We start from the raw sequence: 10,020 nt of genomic DNA, 5'->3' as shown, positions 1-10,020 counted from the left end.
TTGAAGGCCCTCCACTTGGGTGAATCCCTTGTGTAAACAAGGATGAGCTTCAAGGGTAAAGAATCACTAAATCTTTACTTCTCTTTAATTTTGTTAAAGAGTTTATTTTGGTTCACCATATACTAGGCTTTGAAAGTCATGGGTTTTATGAATTGTTTTTGGATGCATGCCTACTTTAAAGTGTTGATAGCTTGCATATGTATTCAAATGTTCATACTTGTTCTTAGCTAGGACAAAATTTTTCCTTCAAGTGGTATCAGAGCCTAGGCCTAGTGTATGGTGAATCCTTTTGGGTTTTGTGATGTTCATATTTTGTGATTTAAATGTTGTAAATGTTACAAGCTTTGTTCTTGCTTTTGAATATATAAATTTTGCTAGAAAATTTAGCATCTCAAATGTTGTAGATGTATTTCATTTAAGCATGAATATTGGAACTAAAATTTGGTGCCATGTGTTTTGGGAAATTCGGCCAAATCCTTATGGTGATTTTTTGGGTTCTTGTTTGTCTTGTTAAAATGGTTTTAAGGTGACTTTTGGAACCCCTAAGTACCCTAGGATATTTGCCCTCTTTTGAGAGGTGAAAAATTGAGTTTTGGTGAATGAAAACATCCATGGGGCTATTATGAGTTTTCATGGTGTTCTTCAAATGTTCTTGAAGTTCTTGCCAAGAACAAAAAGGTTTGAAGTTTTGATTCAAAAGTTTTATGTTTTTCATAAAGTTTTGGTTTAATTTTGATGGGTGATAGATATTGGTGAAGCATTAAAATTGGCTTTAATGTTTGTCTAAACTCATTAATGTTTTTACAAAACATTTTCTTACAAACCATCAATTTCACCTCACCCACCAAAATCCACTTGCATATTGCACATGCATGCTCAACTTGCATAAAACCCTTTCACACTCATTCACACACTCCCTTGGCCGGCCACCCCTCAAGTGGGGTACTTTTGGGGTCTTTTGTGCAATTACATAAAGTTTTGATAATTTTGTGTTTTTGCATTTTGGCCCAAAAGTTTACGTTTTTACGTTAAGGTCCTAAAACGCTAAAGGACAAATTGTTTTGATCCTTTAATGATGTTTTTACATTAATAAAATTTTGGGATCTAGTTGTATTTACATGAAGTTGTGGACTATTGTGTTTATACAAAGTGACCCCAAAAGTTTTTGTATTTACATTATGGCCCAATTGTTGTGGTCATAGTTTCCTTTTGGCCCAAATAAAATGAGAACAAAAATTGTTTTGTCTCTTTAATGAGAATTGGATTTTCATTCTATTTAGTTCCATTTAAATCAATTCTATGGATCCAAAAACCAATTGTTTAAAGTTGTTTTCTTAGTTAATGCGGTTGATTAAGAAAAGGGTGATTATGAACCAAAGGCCACGATAATTGAGCTATGTGATTGGCCGATATACATTATGAATGTTTGGGTTTTAGTAGTATAGATTTGAATGTAATTTGATTAATTCAATTTGTTGTAAATGGACATAAGTCCATCATTTGATTTGTGTTGTAAAAGGGCATAAGCCCTTATTATTATTTCATGTATTCCTTTTGTTTATGTATGCAAATGGAATAGTTGGGTCCAACGCCCAATAGGAAATAACGGTTTAATTGGATTAAACGTGTAACTAAAATCAACAACTATCTACCTTAAACCCAAGGTCCAACACAAGGCTCGTGTTGGATCAAATCAAACGGTTCATAATCATCCTAAAACCTAATATGACTATATAGTCCATATGAGGATGCAATGCATTCGTTAGTAGTTCCATATAGTCTCGCTTGTTTCAACGAAACAGTGGGAGTATTATATGCTACTAAATCATATTGACTTGGACCAATAGTTGTGATAGGCCCAAGTTCTTTTAATGTGATTAAAATGTTTTGATGTAGCCCAAAACTACTCCCTCAAAACCGAATATTAAGTTGATAAGCGAGATATGCTTTGAACATCTCTTCATAGGCCTTCCACCGTGGTGGGCTTCAATCGTTTGTGACTCATACACCGTATTCGTCCAGTTCTGGGGTATGCAAAGTATGTGCTTACATTCAGGAGAAGCCCATAAACATATGATGAAGTGAAAGTAGGCAACGAGTGTGGCCAATATGGAGTTCTTCTGAGGCCATTCTTGAACCCCTACTTGAACTAGCATGGTGGGAATGACTTAACTAAGTGCAATGGTGCCAATATGGAGTTCTTCTGAGGCATCATTCTCTAGAGGCCAAACTAGATGGGTAATTGCAAGAGGTTGTTGCAAATGAGTAAGCGTACTCTCTCATCATTATTGTTGCTAGCCAATATGGAGTTCTTCTGAGGTGGGCTTGGTAATGGTGAGTCTCCCATAACCCGCTAAGAGTTCAATATAACTCTCGAATTCTATTGAGGGATATGGAATTTGCCAAAAATAGTGGGTGGTACTATTTGATTCAAAGACCCAATCAAATAGTTTTAAACAAACAATCTAATACGATTTCTGTTATGTTATGTAGTGAACGACATGCCTAAAATTATACCCACCATTATACTTGACAAAAGGGGCCTTAAGGGCCAACGTTTCCTTGCTTGGTATCGCCACATTGAGAATGTCTCAAAGGTGAAAGGCATATTGTATGTGCTTAAGCAATCCCCTCCTCATGTACCTCCTACGAAATTAGCTTCAAAGGAGGAGTGTCAAAACTATGTTAGACACTATGAGAATGACTTACAAGCCAAATGCTTGATCCTTACTTCACTTAGTGCGGAGCTTATGAAGCTACATAAGCACATGGACACTTCTTGTGCCATGGTTGAAAGTTTGCATAAGATGCATGACATTGAGACTAGTAATGTACGATTCTCAAATGTTTGTAGTCTAATGAATGCCAAAATGGCAATGGGGACATCGGTCCATAAACATGGACAAAAGATGGAAAAGATATTTAAAGATCTTAAAAGTTTAGGAACTTCCATCGATAGGAAAATGGCCCAAGACTTTTTCCTTGCATCTCTCTCGGATGATTTCACTAAATTTATTGTAAACTATAAAGTGAATAGATTCGATCATTCTTTGAAAGAGATGATTGACATGTGCTGTAGATTTGAAAAAGGTTTCAAAATGGACAGTGGGAGTGAGATTGCAAACATAAGGAAAAGGTTGCATAAGAAGAAGGCAAAGAAATCCAAAGGAACATGCTTTCATTGTGGAAAGGATGAACGTTGGAAGAAGAAATACAGGGTGCGCATTGCGAGCCTTATGACACGAACTTTTGAAGAGACTATTTCTGTCATAGAGAGTGCTTTTACAGTGAGCTCCAATTCCTGGATATTTGATTCAGGCGCTAGTCAACATATTTGCAATACGTTGCAGGGACTAGCTGGGAGCAGGTCACTGCGCAATGGGGAGATGGTTGTGCGAGTTGGGAACGGCACTAAAATCTCTGCAAAAGCAATAGGCACCTACATGCTTAACCTACCCTCTGGGGAAGTCCTGGAACTTAAAAATTGTTTATATTTTCCTTCATGTATAAAGAATTTGATTTCTATCTCTAAGCTTTTACGAGATGGGCACTCAGTATTGTTTGACAAAATGAGTTGCACTTTATACTTGAACGGTCGTATTATCTCTCATGGTAATATGATAGAGGGACTTTTTCACCTAGAGACGAATAGTGGGACGCACTGTATTGAAAGCGGGAATACCTCAAAACCCAAAAGGGCTAGAGAAGAAGTTAACCAAGAAAAGATGTGGCATCTTAAACTTGGACACGTGAACCTTGATAAGATTCGCAAGATGTCGAAAGACGGATATATCCGCCCATTAGGTAATGACCGGATGGGTACTTGTGAATGTTGCTTAAAAGGGAAGATGACCAAATCTCCATTTACTGGAAAAGGAGAGCGTACCACAGAAATTCTAAGGTTAATCCACACTGACGTTTGTGGACCTATGTCTACTACGTCGAGAGGAGGCTTCTCCTACTATATCACATTCACCGACGATCACTCTCGGTTTGGCTATGTGTATCTTATGAAGTACAAGTCAGAATCCTTTGAAAGGTTCAAAGAATTCAAGAATGAAGTTGAGAAGCAAACTGGGAAACAGATAAAGATCCTAAGATCGGATCGAGGAGGTGAATATCTGAGTAACGAGTTCCTAGATTATCTCAAAGAGTGTGGAATAGTATCACAGTGGACTCCACCAGGAACTCCTCAGCATAACGGAGTTTCTGAACGGAGAAATCGAACCTTGATGAACATGGTTCGTTCTATGATGAGTTCTGCTAATCTACCAGTATCATTCTGGGGATACGCTCTATATACAGCAGCTTACTTGCTTAATAGAGTACCTTCCAAGTCAGTTTCACAAACGCCATATGAGATATGGCATGGCAAAAGCACAAATCTTAATCATATTAGGATTTGGGGTTGTCCGGCTTACGTTAAAAGGCTTGAAGCTGACAAGCTTGAAGCAAGATCTGTTAAGTGCTATTTTGTGGGGTATTCCAAACAGACTTTGGGATACGAATTCTATAACCCTGACGACAAGAAAGTCTTTGTCGCCAGAACTGCTATATTCCTTGAAGATGAATTCGTTCTCAATGGAAGTAGTGAGAAAACGATAGAATTGAAAGAAATTAATGAGATTAATGATGAACCACAAACAAGCACTCAACAAGATGACAACCCTGTTCCTGAACCCCTAGCTCCACGTAGATCTGAACGGGTTAGTAAGCCACCTAAGAGGTATGGCTTAGACAATGACTTTGATGAATTGTACCTTCTAGGTGACAATGAAACAAAGAAGGACCCTAGAGACTACACTGAAGCAATGTCCGACATTGATTCAAAGAGATGGCAAGAGGCCATGAAATCCGAGATGGATTCCATGTATCAAAATCAGGTCTGGACTCTTGTAGACCCTCCAGAAGGTATTGTACCTGTTGGAAACAAATGGGTCTTCAAGAGGAAGATAGGCGTTGATGGGAACGTGGAGACTTATAAGGCTAGACTAGTAGCCAAGGGTTACAGGCAAAGAGAAGGGATTGACTATGAAGAAACTTTCTCTCCTGTAGCCATGATTAAGTCCATTCGGATTTTGCTTGCTATAGCTGCATACCATGATTATGAGATATGGCAAATGGACGTGAAGACGGCCTTTCTGAACGGCTACCTAGAGGAAGAGCTCTATATGACTCAACCCGAAGGTTTCATGTCCAAGTCTGAAAAGACTAAGGTATGCAAGCTTCAAAGGTCCATTTATGGACTTAAGCAAGCCTCAAGGAGCTGGAACATTCGTTTCGACACTGAAATCAAAACGTTTGGTTTTACTCAAAACGAAGACGACAATTGTGTTTATCAAAAGGTCGTTGGGGAAGCAGTAGTATTCCTAGTGTTATATGTAGATGACATATTACTATTCGGGAATGACATTGCAATACTTTCTTCTGTAAAAGTGTGGTTGTCCAAAACCTTCCACATGAAAGATTTAGGAGATGCATCTTATGTACTTGGGATAAAGCTCTATCGTGATAGATCCAGAAGATTAATTGGATTATCCCAATCTATGTACATTGATAAGGTGCTAAGTAGGTTCGAAATGGAACATTCTAAGAAAGGTTTTCTTCCTGTGAGACATGGAATTCACCTTTCTAAGGCCATGGAACCTAAGACTCCTGAAGAGATACGGCAAATGAGTTGTATTCCTTATGTTTCTGCCATAGGAAGTCTCATGTATGCCATGATATGCACAAGGCCCGATATCGCATATGCTGTGAGCATTACTAGTCGATATCAATCTAACCAAGGATCAGAACACTGGGCAGCTGTCAAGACAGTCCTTAAGTACTTAAGAAGAACTAAGGACATGTTCCTCGTATATGGAGGAGCGGCAGAGTTGCGAGTGGAAGGCTATACAGACGCAGATTTCCAATCTGACGTCGATGATAGAAGTTCCAACTCCGGATATGTATTCACTCTGAATGGTGGGACTGTCAGTTGGAAGAGCAAGAAACAAAGTGTAATTGCTGATTCCACAACAGAGGCTGAATATGTCGCTGCAGCTGAAGCCGGCAAAGAAGCGTTCTGGATGAAGAAGTTCATCACTGAACTTGGGGTGGTTCCAACCATTACATCACCAGTAACTTTGTACTGTGATAATAGTGGGGCGATAGCTCAAGCCAAGGAACCCAGGGCACATCAAAAGAACAAGCATTTTGACAGACGCTTTAATATCATTAGAAGATATGCTGCCGAAGGGAAAGTCAACATTCTCAAAGTTGCTTCAGCCGATAACGTAGCAGATCCACTGACAAAGCCAATGTCTCAAATCCAGCTTGACCGTCATATGGATAAGATGGGTATTAGATACATGGGAGGATGGCTTTGAGTGCAAGTGGGAGATTGTTGGAAGTATGCCCACAAAGCCACTCATTTGATGTAATAGCTTTTTGGAATACTTAATGTATTAAACTTTTATATGTTTAATGAAGGGCAAATCTTATTGTTAATCACTATTTATTGTATCATGTGTTTAAGCAATAAGAGAATCCAAGGAATGTATATGTTCTAAGAGATAAGTGATCTAAGTGAGTTAGATTATCGAGACCTTTCTCTTATGTTCATTCCTAAAACGTTCCTAGCCATAGGATTGCCAATTGGGCATTGACAATCCGCTAAGGTTAGTATGTGTTGTGTTGACTCAAGCGTGAGTATGACTAGTCTCAAGTCATTTGGTGTTGGACACTAAGACAAACACATAGGTGCTCGAAAGAGTAATCGAGTACACTGAACTACGATCAAAAGAGAGTTCGAACATACATGTCATGTATGAACTCTAAAGTTACAATATGCAAAGTAGTCCTTTGACCTGAGGCATCATAGATGTCTAATGGTTAGGTCCTTGATCTTTGATCATGTCAAACGACATTCCATAGGAGTGTCCACGGCATTGTTGGGGTCAAGCTATCTAGTCATGTAGGCATATGAATGCACAACAAGGGATCTCTAACCTTCCATGGTGGAGGGAGAATACTCTAAGATATGATTCTAAAGTCTTTGGCCAAAGCAAATGAATATGACTTAGGAAGTTTGTTCCAACTCATATTCAAGGGAATCATATAGGAAAGTATCACATTGGATAGTAGACATGAAACAAACTATCACTTAAACAATGTGATTAAGAGTATTGTATTAGAGAAGGACTGTATTGCATTGTAGTTGTAACTGGATAGGTTCTCCAACCAATTCTACTTAGCTTGGGTAACCATGACATACTGCTAGGTGTCACTCATGGTTTGTGGAAGCCCAAATGATTAGGTAACACTAATCATTAAAGGGAGAATTGAAATGAAGTTTCAATTCACAAATCGATAGTTAAGAGTAACATCGCCCACTGCCTCGCTAATTGGAACCTAATGGATCGTACACCGAGTAAGGATGTATGTGAAGAAATTATATGAAATGGATAAGCCATTAAATGGTTTAATTGAAGAATGGTCAAGATTAGTTAATTAGTTAATTAATTTTACGAAAGGTTCGTATTGGGCATATTTGTTGGTTTTGGGTTTCGGGGCCCAAAAGCGTTTTGGTCCAAAAGGCCCATTATGTTCAAGTTGTATGACAACTAAAACAAAATGGGCAAATAGCCCAATAACACCAAGGAGGGCCGGCCATTAAGGTGAATGGGCAAAGTTTGCTTAATTGCAAGTTTGCCACTCACCAAAGAAAAGGTTATAAAAGCCACTTTATAGCTATTTTCAAATTAGGGTTTTTCTTGTTGAAATTGGGTGAAACATTTTCTCCATTTTCTTCTAAGGAGGCCGGCCACTAAAGGAGGGGACATCTAGCAATCTCTTCTTCCTTTAGTCATCCATTCCATCTTCACAAGATACAACCTTGGTGAAGAGACTTAGAGACATCAAGCTTTTGATGTTTTTGGAGAACAAATCCTTTTTCCTCTAATCATCAAAGGAGCACTAAAGGGAGGAAAACACAAGGAGGATTCAAGGAGCTTGGAGGTGACTTGAAGGCCCTCCACTTGGGTGAATCCCTTGTGTAAACAAGGATGAGCTTCAAGGGTAAAGAATCACTAAATCTTTACTTCTCTTTAATTTTGTTAAAGAGTTTATTTTGGTTCACCATATACTAGGCTTTGAAAGTCATGGGTTTTATGAATTGTTTTTGGATGCATGCCTACTTTAAAGTGTTGATAGCTTTCATATGTATTCAAATGTTCATACTTGTTCTTAGCTAGGACAAAATTTTTCCTTCACGTTGAAACTTTAATTTATCGGTCAACATTTATTTACCGAAATTTCGATGTCTACAGTCATATCGTGTTAGGATTTTTGAAAGTTGGTTTATTTTGAAATTAAAGATTTTATGCATCATTCAGTTGGTAAAGGACACTTTGAAATCAATTTTTTCCGCAGCTGAGACAATTGATTAGTTGATAAGAAAGCGACATTTTCATTCTATTTGTAAGATTTAGCCAAAAGTATTTTTTAACAACTATGATATAGTTTTGATTTCAATTCATAATTACTTATTTTGTTAAATTTAACCTCGAATATGTTAGTAAATCTTTATACTTTATGTGCAAATACATATATAATCCTGTATGTATGATTTTTATAATGTTGCTAAACATTTTTACTTTCATCTTTTTGTCCGTAGAGGGTGAAAACCGCACCGTTCACAGATGCAAAACAGGGAACATCTCCTACTTCATATGAGAAGTAAAGATTAGTTCGATTGTGATTGTTTTTCTGATTTGGTTAAATTCGAAATTAGTTGGCTTGCGTCTAATTTAGTTGTTTGCATTATTCGCACATGTAGTCGTTTTCTAACTTAGTTCATCAAAATATGTCATACAATTTCCAATCCCGCAATAACGCGTGAATCACATTTCCCGCAACAACGCGTGGGCTACACTTTCTAGTTATTACTTTAGTTTAAAGAAAGCATTGCAATTGGCACAATGAACAGTGTTTGTACCCGGATTTCAGTTTTATTACAACCATGCCATTGCTTTAATGAGTGGGCATTGTGGAAGGTTCGGGTTCGGGTTTATTTTTTTGGGTTTGGGCAGATGGGCTTTTGTGGGTTTGGGATGTGGCTGGGTTTGTTTTGGTTGGTTTCGGTAGGGGGTAAACTGTCATTTAACCCCCTAAAATATCACGTGAGTGTCAATTTCCCCCTTAAACTATTTTTTTAGCCAATTGACCCCCTAAACTATGTTGAAGTGGCCAATTCACCCCTACCTAATTTTCTGTTAGAAAGTGTCATGTGCTTGGCACATGACTACCTTTTTACATTTTCTGTCTAAATCTCTACAAAGAAAACATGTAATGTAAAACAAATATTAAAAAAAAAAATACAAACCCTAAACTTAATCATTCAAAATAATAAAAAAAGTAAGGGTTAAACTCTGTTTACTACCCTGAAGTTTTGTGGTTTTCAACATTTAGTACATCAAGTTTTTTTCGTCCCAGAGTCATACCTAAAGTGTAAATTTTGGGACAGTCTCATACATCCGTTAGTCAAACTGTTAAGTCTTCTGTTAACTGTGACGTGGCGCCCATGTGGACAATGACTGGGTGCCACGTGGGTCCACGTGGATTTTTTTTTTAGAGAAGGGATTTCAGTGAAAAAAAAAATATTTCCCGCCCAAAATTTTTTTCCCACAACCATGTACTTACAATTTTTTGAAAAAACTTTTCCTTCCTTCTTCTTCTTCCTCGGGAGGACGAACTGGGTTCCCCTTTTTTTTTTTTTTCTTTGCAGGGGTTGGGTTTTGGGGGGTGGACGAACTGGGTTCGGTTTCTTCTTCTTGGTTGCAGGGGGTTGGGTTTTGGGGGGTGGACGAACTGGGTTCGGTTTTTTTTTTTTTTTTCTTCCTCCTCCTCCTTCTTCTTCTTCTTCTTCTTTCTTCTTGGTTGCAGGGGGTTGGGTTTTGGGGGGTGGACGAACTGGGTTCGGTTTTTTTTTTTTTTCTTCCTCCTCCTCCTCCTCCTTCTTCTTCTGGATTGCAGGGGTTG

This window comes from Malus sylvestris, chromosome 5 (genome assembly GCF_916048215.2).
Source record: "Malus sylvestris chromosome 5, drMalSylv7.2, whole genome shotgun sequence".
NCBI lineage: Eukaryota > Viridiplantae > Streptophyta > Magnoliopsida > Rosales > Rosaceae > Malus > Malus sylvestris.
The sequence above is the reverse complement of the archived record's forward strand: the minus strand, read 5'-3'. Positions refer to the sequence as shown.